General features: G+C 54.0%; 1 protein-coding gene across 1 annotated transcript in view; it reads right to left on the reverse strand.

Moving 5' to 3' along the window:
* EFTUD2 (elongation factor Tu GTP binding domain containing 2) overlaps positions 1–12,421 on the reverse strand; it is a 105,531-nt gene that overhangs the window by 23,499 nt on the left and 69,611 nt on the right. The gene's annotated exons all lie outside the window — the stretch shown is intronic.

The raw sequence follows: 12,421 nt of genomic DNA on the forward strand, positions 1-12,421 counted from the left end.
GCGCACCGCTAGCTGGAGAGACTGCTGTTTGATTAAGGGCAACTTCACAAGTGCCGGCAAAGTCTCGAACTGCATCCCTAGGTACGTGAGACTCTGGGACGGAGTCAGAGTGGATTTGGGAAGATTGACAAGCCACCCGAATTGGGCTAGAGTGGCGAGAGTGAGCGAGACACTCCTCTGACAGTCTGCGCTGGATGGAGCCTTGACCAGAAAGTCGTCCAAGTAAGGAAGCACTGCCAACCCTTGGAGGTGCAGGACTGCAATAACTGCCGCCATGACCTTGGTGAATACCCGAGGGGCCGTGGCTAACCCGAAGGGAGAGCCACGAATTGGAAATGATCCTCTCCTATGGCAAAACGTAACCAACGCTGGTGTGAAACTGCGATTGGCACATGTAGATAGGCATCTCTGATGTCGATGGACGCCAGGAAATCCCCTTGGGTCATTGAGGCAATGACTGATCGCAGAGACTCCATGCGAAAATGCCGCACCCGAACATGCTTGTTGAGAAGCTTGAGATCCAGGATGGGCCGGAAGGTACCGTCCTTTTTGGGAACTAGGAAGAGGTTTGAGTAAAAACCTCTGAACCGTTCCCGAGTGGGAACTGGTACAATCACTCCGTTTGCCTGCAGGGATGCCACGGCCTGTGAGAAGGCGGCGGCCTTGGAGCAGGGGGGAGTTGAGATAAAAAAATCTGTTTGGCGGGCTGGAAGAGAATTCTATCCTGTAGCCGTGAGATGTGATATCTCTCACCCACTAATCGGAGACTTGATTTAACCAAGCTTCGCCAAAGTGGGAGAGCCTGCCACCGACTAAGGACGAGGCTGGAGCGGGCAGACAGTCATGAGGAGGCTGCCTTAGTGGCAGAACCTCCTGCGGTCTTCTGCGGACGCGCTTTTAGGCGCCAGTTGGATTTCTGATCCTTAGCTGAGTTAGCGGACGAGGCGGAGGGCTTAGAGGACGACCAGTTGGAGGAACGAAAGGAATGAAACCTCGATTGATTCCTACCCTGGGCGGGTTTCCTGGTCTTGGTTTGTGGCATGGAAGTGCTCTTCCCGCCAGTAGCTTCCTTAATAATTTCATCCAGCTGTTCACCGAACAGCCGGGAACCAGCAAAAGGGAGCCCAGCAAGAAACTTCTTGGAAGAAGCATCTGCCTTCCACTCTCGAAGCCATAAGATCCTGCGGATAACAAGGGAATTAGCTGAAGCCACCGCAGTGCGGTGAGAAGCCTCTAGCGTGGCAGACATGGCATAAGATGAAAAGAAGGGAATTTTGTTACTTACCGTAAATTCCTTTTCTTCTAGCTCCTATTGGGAGACCCAGACGATTGGGTGTATAGCACTGCCTCCGGAGGCCACACAAAGCATTACACTAAAAAGTGTAAGGCCCCTCCCCTTCTGGCTATACACCCCCAGTGGGATCACTGGCTCACCAGTTTTAGTGCAAAAGCAAGAAGGAGGAAAGCCAATAACTGGTTTAAACAAATTCACTCCGAAGTAACGTCGGAGAACTGAAAACCGTTCAACATGAACAACATGTGTACCCGAAAAGAAGGGAATTTTGTTACTTACCGTAAATTCCTTTTCTTCTAGCTCCTATTGGGAGACCCAGACGATTGGGTGTATAGCACTGCCCTCCGGAGGCCACACAAAGCAATTACACTAAAAAGTGTAAGGCCCCTCCCCTTCTGGCTATACACCCCCAGTGGGATCACTGGCTCACCAGTTTTAATGCAAAAGCAAGAAGGAGGAAAGCCAATAACTGGTTTAAACAAATTCACTCCGACGATACGTCGGAGAACTGAAAACCATTCAACATGAACAACATGTGTACCCGAAAAACAACCAAAAATCCCGAAGGACAACAGGGCGGGTGCTGGGTCTCCCAATAGGAGCTAGAAGAAAAGGAATTTACGGTAAGTAACAAAATTCCCCTCTTCTTCGGCGCTCCATTGGGAGACCCAGACGATTGGGACGTCCAAAAGCTGTCCCTGGGTGGGTAAAGAAATACCTCATGTTAGAGCTGCAAAGACAGCCCTCCCCTACGGGGAGGCAACTGCCGCCTGCAGGACTCTTCTACCTAGGCTGGCGTCCGCCGAAGCATAGGTATGCACCTGATAATGTTTGGTGAAAGTGTGCAGACTCGACCAGGTGGCTGCCTGGCACACCTGTTGAGCCGTAGCCTGGTGTCGTAATGCCCAGGACGCACCCACGGCTCTGGTAGAATGGGCCTTCAGCCCTGATGGAACCGGAAGCCCAGCAGAACGGTAGGCTTCAAGAATTGGTTCTTTGATCCATCGAGCCAGGGTGGCTTTGGAAGCCTGCGACCCTTTGCGCTTACCAGCGACAAGGACAAAGAGTGCATCCGAGCGGCGCAGGGGCGCCGTGCGGGAAATGTAGATTCTGAGTGCTCTCACCAGATCCAACAAATGTAAATCCTTTTCATACCGATGAACTGCATGCGGATAAAAGGAAGGCAAGGAGATATCCTGATTAAGGTGAAAAGAGGATACCACCTTAGGGAGAAACTCCTGAATGGGGCGCAGCACTACCTTGTCCTGGTGGAACACCAGGAAAGGAGCCTTGGATGACAGCGCTGCTAGTTCGGACACTCTCCGAAGAGACGTGACCGCTACCAGAAAGGCCACTTTCTGTGAGAGTCGAGAAAGTGACACATCCCTCAGAGGCTCGAAGGGCGGCTTCTGGAGAGCAACAAGGACCTTGTTTAGATCCCACGGATCTAACGGCCGCCTGTACGGAGGTACGATATGACAAACCCCCTGCAGGAACGTGCGCACCTGAGAAAGTCGTGCTAGACGCTTCTGAAAAAACACGGATAGTGCCGAGACTTGCCCTTTAAGGGAGCCGAGCGACAAGCCCTTTTCCAACCCAGATTGCAGGAAGGAAAGAAAGACAGGTAACGCGAATGGCCAGGGAGAGACTCCTTGTGCAGAGCACCAGGATAAGAAAATCTTCCACGTTCTGTGGTAGATCTTAGCAGAAGTGGACTTCCTAGCCTGTCTCATGGTGGCCACGACCCCTTGGGATAATCCTGAAGACGCTAGGATCCAGGACTCAATGGCCACACAGTCAGGTTCAGGGCCGCAGAATTCCGATGGAAAAACGGCCCTTGGGACAGTAAGTCTGGACGGTCTGGTAGTGCCCACGGTTGGCCGACCGTGAGATGCCACAGATCCGGGTACCACGACCTCCTCGGCCAGTCTGGGGCGACGAGTATGACGCGGCCGCAATCGGATCTGATCTTGCGTAACACTCTGGGCAAGAGTGCCAGAGGTGGAAACACATAAGGGAGCCGGAACTGCGACCAATCTTGCACTAAGGCGTCTGCCGCCAGAGCTCTTTGATCGCGAGACCGCGCTATGAAGGTCGGGACCTTGTTGTTGTGCCGAGACGCCATTAGGTTGACGTCCGGCACACCCCAGCGGCGGCAGATTTCCTGAAACACGTCCGGGTGAAGGGACCATTCCCCTGCGTCCATGCCCTGGCGACTGAGGAAGTCTGCTTCCCAGTTTTCTACGCCCGGGATGTGAACTGCTGATATGGTGGATGCTCTTTCCTCTACCCACATCAGAATCCGCCTGACTTCCTGGAAGGCTTGCCGACTGCGTGTCCCTCCTTGGTGGTTGATGTATGCCACCGCTGTGGAGTTGTCCGACTGAATTCGGATCTGTTTTCCTTCCAGCCACTGCTGGAAGGCTAATAGGGCAAGATACACTGCCCTGATCTCCAGAACATTGATCTGAAGGGTGGATTCCTGCTGAGTCCATGTCCCTTGAGCCCTGTGGTGGAGAAAAACTGCTCCCCACCCTGACAGACTCGCGTCTGTCGTGACCACTGCCCAGGATGGGGGCAGGAATGATCTTCCCTGCGATAATGAGGTGGGAAGAAGCCACCATAGCAGAGAATCCTTGGCCGTCTGAGAAAGGGAGACTTTCCTGTCTAGGGAAGTTGTCTTCCCGTCCCATTGGCGGAGAATGTCCCATTGAAGTGGACGCAGATGAAACTGCGCGAACGGGACTGCCTCCATTGCTGCCACCATCTTCCCTAGGAAGTGCATGAGGCGCCTTAAGGGGTGCGACTGACCCTGAAGGAGAGACTGCACCCCTGTCTGTAGTGACCGCTGCTTGTCCAGCGGAAGCTTCACTATCGCTGAGAGAGTATGAAACTCCATGCCAAGATACGTTAGTGATTGAGTCGGTGCCAGGTTTGACTTTGAAAAGTTGATGATCCACCCGAAAGTCTGGAGAGTCTCCAGCGCAACATTCAGGCTGTGTTGGCATGCCTCTTGAGAGGGTGCTTTGACAAGTAGATCGTCCAAGTAAGGGATCACCGAGTGTCCCTGAGAATGCAAGACTGCTACCACTGCCGCCATGACCTTGGTGAAAACCCGTGGGGCTGTCGCCAGACCAAATGGCAGAGCTACGAACTGGAGATGGTCGTCTCCTATCACGAAACGTAGAAAACGTTGGTGCTCTGTAGCAATCGGCACGTGGAGATAAGCATCTTTGATGTCTATTGATGCAAGGAAATCTCCTTGAGACATTGAGGCAATGACAGAGCGGAGGGATTCCATCCGGAACCGCCTGGCGTTCACATGCTTGTTGAGCAGCTTTAGGTCCAGAACAGGACGGAACTCCTTTTTTGGAACCACGAAGAGATTGGAGTAAAAACCTTGCCCTTGTTCCTGCAGAGGAACAGGGATCACCACTCCTTCTGCTCTTAGTGAGCACACCGCCTGCAGAAGGGCATTTGCTCGGTCGGGATGTGGGGAGGTTCTGAAGAACCGAGGCGGAGGATGAGAACTGAATTCTATCCTGTACCCGTGAGACAAAATGTCTGCTACCCACCGGTCTTTGACCTGTGGCAGCCAAATGTCGCAAAAGCGGGAGAGCCTGCCACCGACCGAGGATGCGGAGGGATGAGGCCGAAAGTCATGAGGCAGCCGCCTTGGAAGCGGTTCCTCCGGTTGTTTTCTTGGGGCGTGAATGAGCCCGCCAGGAATCTGAGCTCCTTTGCTCCTTCTGAGTCCCTTTGGACGAGGAGAATTGGGTCTTGCTGGAGCCTCGAAAGGACCGAAACCTCGACTGCCACTTCCTCTGTTGAGGTTTGCTCGATCTGGGCTGGGGTAAGGAGGAGTCCTTACCCTTGGACTGTTTAATGATCTCAGCCAATTGCTCACCAAACAGTCTGTCTCCAGATAGTGGCAAGCTGGTTAAACATTTCTTGGAAGCAGAATCTGCTTTCCATTCCTTTAACCACAAGGCTCTGCGCAAAACCACAGAGTTGGCAGACGCCATTGAGGTACGGCTCGTAGAGTCCAGGACAGCGTTGATAGCGTAAGTCGCAAACGCAGACATTTGCGAGGTTAGGGACGCTACTCGCGGCACTGCTGGACGTATGATAGAGTCCACTTGTGCCAGGCCAGCTGAAATAGCTTGGAGTGCCCACACGGCCGCGAATGCTGGAGCAAACGACGCGCCGATAGCTTCATAGACAGACTTTAACCAAAGGTCCATCTGTCTGTCATTGGCATCTTTAAGTGAAGCCCCATCTTCCACTGCAACTAAGGATCTAGCCGCAAGCCTGGAGATTGGGGGGTCCACCTTTGGACACTGGGTCCAGCGTTTGACCACGTCAGGGGGAAAGGGATAACGTGTATCCTTAAGACGTTTGGAGAAACGCTTATCTGGATAAGCATGATGTTTCTGGACTGATTCTCTGAAGTCAGAGTGGTCCAGAAAAGTACTCAATTTACGCTTAGGATACCGGAACTGGAACTTCTCCTGCTGTGCAGCAGCCTCCTCTGCAGAAGGGGCTGGGGGAGAAATATCCAACAGTCTATTGATGGCCGCTATAAGGTCATTTACCATAGCGTCACCATCAGGGGTATCTAGATTGAGAGCGGTGTCAGGAGTAGATTCCTGATCACCCACCTCTGTCTCCTCATACAGAGCCTCGTCTCGCTGAGACCCTGACCAGTGTGATGACGGCGAGGGTCTTTCCCAGCGAGCCCGCTTAGGCTGCCTGGGACTGTCATCCGAGTCAGAGTCTTCAGCCTGTGATGCCTGGGACCCCCTTGAAGTACGGATTAGTTCCAACTGAGGGGGACCGGGGAGCATAGACACAGCAGTGTCCATGGTCTGAGAAACTGGCCTGGACTGCAAGGTTTCCAGGATTTTTGTCATAGTCACAGACATCTTATCAGCAAAAACTGCAAATTCTGTCCCCGTCACCGGGGCAGGGTTCACAGGCGTCTCTGCCTGGGCCACTACTACCATAGACTCTGGCTGACGAAGTGGCACAGGGACCGAACATTGCACACAATGGGGGTCATTGGAACCTGCCGGTAGATTAGCCCCACATGCGGCACAAGCAGTGCATACCGCCTGTGCCTTGGCACCCTTGCGTTTTGCAGATGACATGTTGTTGTCTCCTCAGAGCAATGAGGGTATAAGCCAAGAAGCGACTGTACAGAGAAAAAATGCACCAAATAACACTGTGGCACTAGTGGGGCCAGCACTTATGTGCAGCTTACCGCCCGCATAAACGCGGGTGTGTGGTCGCCAGAGTCCCTTGTCTGAGTCCCCCAGAGCCTGTGTCCGTTCTCCAGCCAGACTGCATGCAGGAATGGCTGCCGGCGTCCTGTGGAGAGGGGCGGGCCCTGGGCGTGTTGAGACCAAGAGCGGGAAACTTGCGTCCCCACTGTGCCCAGTGAGAGGGCTGGAGCATGTAAATAAGGCTCCAGCCCTCGGCGCTGCCTATTGCACATTGTCTCTCCCTTTCCCTGATTGACAGGGTGGGGGCGGGAACGAACCGTAACTAGGCCGCAAAAGCCGGGGACTAGATTTATGAGCGATGCCGCCGTAAAAGCGCGCGCAGCGCGAGTCCCCGGCGCACTACAAGTCCCAGCGGCGCCGCCGCTCCCGGAGCGGCCGGCGCGGTAGTTCCCAAGACAAAAAATCACTCAGCTAAGCTGCAGTGACTCTAACCCGAGCGCGCAGCGCTAGTGCCCCCGGCGCACTAGCACACCCAGCAAGCCTGGAGTGTGCGTGGCCTGTCTGTGCGGGGACACAGAGTACCTGAACGTTGCAGGGCCTTGTCCCTGACTGTACTCAGCTCCTCCAGCAGGGTCTCTGGGTCTGTGGATGGAGCTCGGCCTCAGGGTTTGGGGGCCGGTAAGATCCCACTTCCACAGAGCCCCTCAGGGGGATGGGGAAGGAAAGCAGCATGTGGGCTCCAGCCTCCGTACCCGCAATGGGTACCTCAACCTTACAAACCGCAAGTGGGGTGAGAAGGGAGCATGCTGGGGGCCCTAGTATGGGCTCTCTTTTCTTCCATCCGATAGAGTCAGCAGCTACTGCTGACTAAACAGTGGAGCTATGCGTGGATGTCTGACCTCCTTCGCACAAAGCAGAAAACTGGTGAGCCAGTGATCCCACTGGGGGTGTATAGCCAGAAGGGGAGGGGCCTTACACTTTTTAGTGTAATTGCTTTGTGTGGCCTCCGGAGGGCAGTGCTATACACCCAATCGTCTGGGTCTCCCAATGGAGCGCCGAAGAAACAACCAAAAATCCCGAAGGACAACAGGGCGGGTGCTGGGTCTCCCAATAGGAGCTAGAAGAAAAGGAATTTACGGTAAGTAACAAAATTCCCTTCTTCTTCGGCGCTCCATTGGGAGACCCAGACGATTGGGACGTCCAAAAGCTGTCCCTGGGTGGGTAAAGAAATACCTCATGTTAGAGCTGCAAAGACAGCCCTCCCCTACGGGGAGGCAACTGCCGCCTGCAGGACTCTTCTACCTAGGCTGGCGTCCGCCGAAGCATAGGTATGCACCTGATAATGTTTGGTGAAAGTGTGCAGACTCGACCAGGTAGCTGCCTGGCACACCTGTTGAGCCGTAGCCTGGTGTCGTAATGCCCAGGACGCACCCACGGCTCTGGCAGAATGGGCCTTCAGCCCTGATGGAACCGGAAGCCCAGCAGAACGGTAGGCTTCAAGAATTGGTTCTTTGATCCATCGAGCCAGGGTGGCTTTTGAAGCCTGCGACCCCTTGCGCTTACCAGCGACAAGGACAAAGAGTGCATCCGAGCGGCGCAGGGGCGCCGTGCGGGAAATGTAGATTCTGAGTGCTCTCACCAGATCCAACAAATGTAGATCCTTTTCATACCGATGAACTGCATGCGGATAAAAGGAAGGCAAGGAGATATCCTGATTAAGGTGAAAAGAGGATACCACCTTAGGGAGAAACTCCTGAATGGGGCGCAGCACTACCTTGTCCTGGTGGAACACCAGGAAAGGAGCCTTGGATGACAGCGCTGCTAGTTCAGACACTCTCCGAAGAGACGTGACCGCTACCAGAAATGCCACTTTCTGTGAGAGTCGAGAAAGTGACACATCCCTCAGGGGCTCGAAAGGCGGCTTCTGGAGAGCAACAAGGACCTTGTTTAGATCCCACGGATCTAACGGCCTCCTGTACGGAGGTACGATATGACACACCCCCTGCAGGAACGTGCGCACCTTAGAAAGTCGCGCTAGACGCTTCTGAAAAAACACGGATAGTGCCGAGACTTGCCCTTTAAGGGAGCCGAGCGACAAGCCCTTTTCCAACCCAGATTGCAGGAAGGAAAGAAAGACAGGTAACGTGAATGGCCAGGGGGATACTCCTTGTGCAGAGCACCAGGATAAGAATATCTTCCACGTTCTGTGGTAGATCTTAGCAGACGTGGGCTTCCTAGCCTGTCTCATGGTGGCAACGACCCCTTGGGATAATCCTGAAGACGCTAGGATCCAGGACTCAATGGCCACACAGTCAGGTTCAGGGCCGCAGAATTCCGATGGAAAAACGGCCCTTGGGACAGCAAGTCTGGTCGGTCTGGTAGTGCCCACGGTTGGCCGACCGTGAGATGCCACAGATCCGGGTACCACGACCTCCTCGGCCAGTCTGGGGCGACGAGTATGACGCGGCCGCAATCGGATCTGATCTTGCGTAACACTCTGGGCAAGAGTGCCAGAGGTGGAAACACATAAGGGAGCCGGAACTGCGACCAATCTTGCACTAAGGCGTCTGCCGCTAGAGCTCTTTGATCGCGAGACCGCGCTATGAAGGTCGGGACCTTGTTGTTGTGCCGAGACGCCATTAGGTCGACGTCCGGCACCCCCCAGCGGCGGCAGATTTCCTGAAACACGTCCGGGTGAAGGGACCATTCCCCTGCGTCCATGCCCTGGCGACTGAGGAAGTCTGCTTCCCAGTTTTCTACGCCCGGGATGTGAACTGCGGATATGGTGGATGCTCTTTCCTCCACCCACATCAGAATCCGCCTGACTTCCTGGAAGGCTTGCCGACTGCGTGTCCCTCCTTGGTGGTTGATGTATGCCACCGCTGTGGAGTTGTCCGACTGAATTCGGATCTGCTTTCCTTCCAGCCACTGCTGGAAGGCTAATAGGGCAAGATACACTGCCCTGATTTCCAGAACATTGATCTGAAGGGTGGACTCCTGCTGAGTCCACGTCCCTTGAGCCCTGTGGTGGAGAAAAACTGCTCCCCACCCTGACAGACTCGCGTCTGTCGTGACCACTGCCCAGGATGGGGGCAGGAATGATCTTCCCTGTGATAATGAGGTGGGAAGAAGCCACCATTGCAGAGAGTCCTTGGTCATCTGAGAAAGGGAGACTGTCCTGTCTAGGGAAGTTGTCTTCCCATCCCATTGGCGGAGAATGTCCCATTGAAGTGGGCGCAGATGAAACTGCGCGAACGGGACTGCCTCCATTGCTGCCACCATCTTCCCTAGGAAGTGCATGAGGCGCCTTAAGGGGTGCGACTGACCCTGAAGGAGAGACTGCACCCCTGTCTGTAGGGACCGCTGCTTGTCCAGCGGAAGCTTCACTATCGCTGAGAGAGTATGAAACTCCATGCCAAGATACGTTAGTGATTGAGTCGGTGCCAGGTTTGACTTTGAAAAGTTGATGATCCACCCGAAAGTCTGGAGAGTCTCCAGCGCAACATTCAGGCTGTGTTGGCATGCCTCTTGAGAGGGTGCTTTGACAAGTAGATCGTCTAAGTAAGGAATCACCGAATGTCCCTGAGAATGCAAGACTGCTACCACTGCCGCCATGACCTTGGTGAAAACCCGTGGGGCTGTCGCCAGACCAAATGGCAGAGCTACGAACTGGAGATGGTCGTCTCCTATCACGAAACGTAAAAAACGTTGGTGCTCTGTAGCAATCGGCACGTGGAGATAAGCATCTTTGATGTCTATTGATGCAAGGAAATCTCCTTGAGACATTGAGGCAATGACGGAGCGGAGGGATTCCATCCGGAACCGCCTGGTGTTCACATGCATGTTGAGCAGCTTTAGGTCCAGAACAGGACGGAACGAGCCGTCCTTTTTTGGAACCACGAAGAGATTGGAGTAAAAACCTTGTCCTTGTTCCTGCAGAGGAACAGGGATCACCACTCCTTCTGCTCTTAGTGAGCACACCGCCTGCAGAAGGGCATTTGCCCGGTCGGGATGTGGGGAGGTTCTGAAGAACCGAGGCGGAGGATGAGAACTGAATTCTATCCTGTACCCGTGAGACAAAATGTCTGCTACCCACCGGTCTTTGACCTGTGGCAGCCAAATGTCGCAAAAGCGGGAGAGCCTGCCACCGACCGAGGATGCGGAGGGATGAGGCCGAAAGTCATGAGGCAGCCGCCTTGGAAGCGGTTCCTCCGGTTGCTTTCTTGGGGCGTGAATGAGCCCGCCAGGAATCTGAGCTCCTTTGCTCCTTCTGAGTCCCTTTGGACGAGGAGAATTGGGTCTTGCTGGAGCCTCGAAAGGACCGAAACCTCGACTGCCACTTCCTCTGTTGAGGTTTGCTCGATCTGGGCTGGGGTAAGGAGGAGTCCTTACCCTTGGACTGTTTAATGATCTCAGCCAATTGCTCACCAAACAGTCTGTCTCCAGATAGTGGCAAGCTGGTTAAACATTTCTTGGAAGCAGAATCTGCTTTCCATTCCTTTAACCACAAGGCTCTGCGCAAAACCACAGAGTTGGCAGACGCCATTGAGGTACGGCTCGTAGAGTCCAGAACAGCGTTGATAGCGTAAGTCGCAAACGCAGACATTTGCGAGGTTAGGGACGCTACTCGCGGCACTGCTGGACGTATGATAGAGTCCACCTGTGCCAGGCCAGCTGAAATAGCTTGGAGTGCCCACACGGCCGCGAATGCTGGAGCAAACGACGCGCCGATAGCTTCATAGACAGACTTTAACCAAAGGTCCATCTGTCTGTCATTGGCATCTTTAAGTGAAGCCCCATCTTCCACTGCAACTATGGATCTAGCCGCAAGCCTGGAGATTGGGGGGTCCACCTTTGGACACTGGGTCCAGCGTTTGACCACGTCAGGGGGAAAGGGATAACGTGTATCCTTAAGACGTTTGGAGAAAAGCTTATCTGGATAAGCATGATGTTTCTGGACTGATTCTCTGAAGTCAGAGTGGTCCAGAAAAGTACTCAATTTACGCTTAGGATACCGGAAATGGAACTTCTCCTGCTGTGCAGCTGCCTCCTCTGCTGAAGGGGCTGGGGGAGAAATATCCAACAGTCTATTGATGGCCGCTATAAGGTCATTTACCATAGCGTCACCATCAGGGGTATCTAGATTGAGAGCGGTGTCAGGATTAGATTCCTGATCACCCACCTCTGTCTCCTCATACAGAGCCTCGTCTCGCTGAGACCCTGACCAGTGTGATGACGGCGAGGGTCTTTCCCAGCGAGCCCGCTTAGGCTGCCTGGGACTGTCATCCGAGTCAGAGTCTTCAGCCTGTGATGCCTGGGACCCCCTTGAAGTACGGATTAGTTCCAACTGAGGGGGACCGGGGAGCATAGACACAGCAGTGTCCATGGTCTGAGAAAACTGGCCTGGACTGCAAGGTTTCCAGGATTTTTGTCATAGTCACAGACATCTTATCAGCAAAAACTGCAAATTCTGTCCCCGTCACTGGGGCAGGGTTCACAGGCGTCTCTGCCTGGGCCACTACTACCATAGACTCTGGCTGTCGAAGTGGCACAGGGATTGAACATTGCACACAATGGGGGTCATTGGAACCTGCCGGTAGATTAGCCCCACATGCGGCACAAGCAGTGCATACCGCCTGTGCCTTGGCACCCTTGCGTTTTGCGGATGACATGTTGTTGTCTCCTCAGAGCAATGAGGGTATAAGCCAAGAAGCGACTGTACAGTGCAATATAAATATATATGGTACAGGGAAAAAATGCACCAAGTAACACTGTGGCACTAGTGGGGCCAGCACTTATGTGCAGCTTACCGCCCGCATAAACGCGGGTGTGTGGTCGCCAGAGTCTTTTGTCTGAGTCCCCCAGAGCCTGTGTCCGTTCTCCAGCCAGACTGCATGCAGGA

This window comes from Anomaloglossus baeobatrachus, chromosome 5 (assembly GCF_048569485.1).
Source record: "Anomaloglossus baeobatrachus isolate aAnoBae1 chromosome 5, aAnoBae1.hap1, whole genome shotgun sequence".
In the NCBI taxonomy this organism is placed as follows: Eukaryota; Metazoa; Chordata; class Amphibia; order Anura; family Aromobatidae; genus Anomaloglossus; species Anomaloglossus baeobatrachus.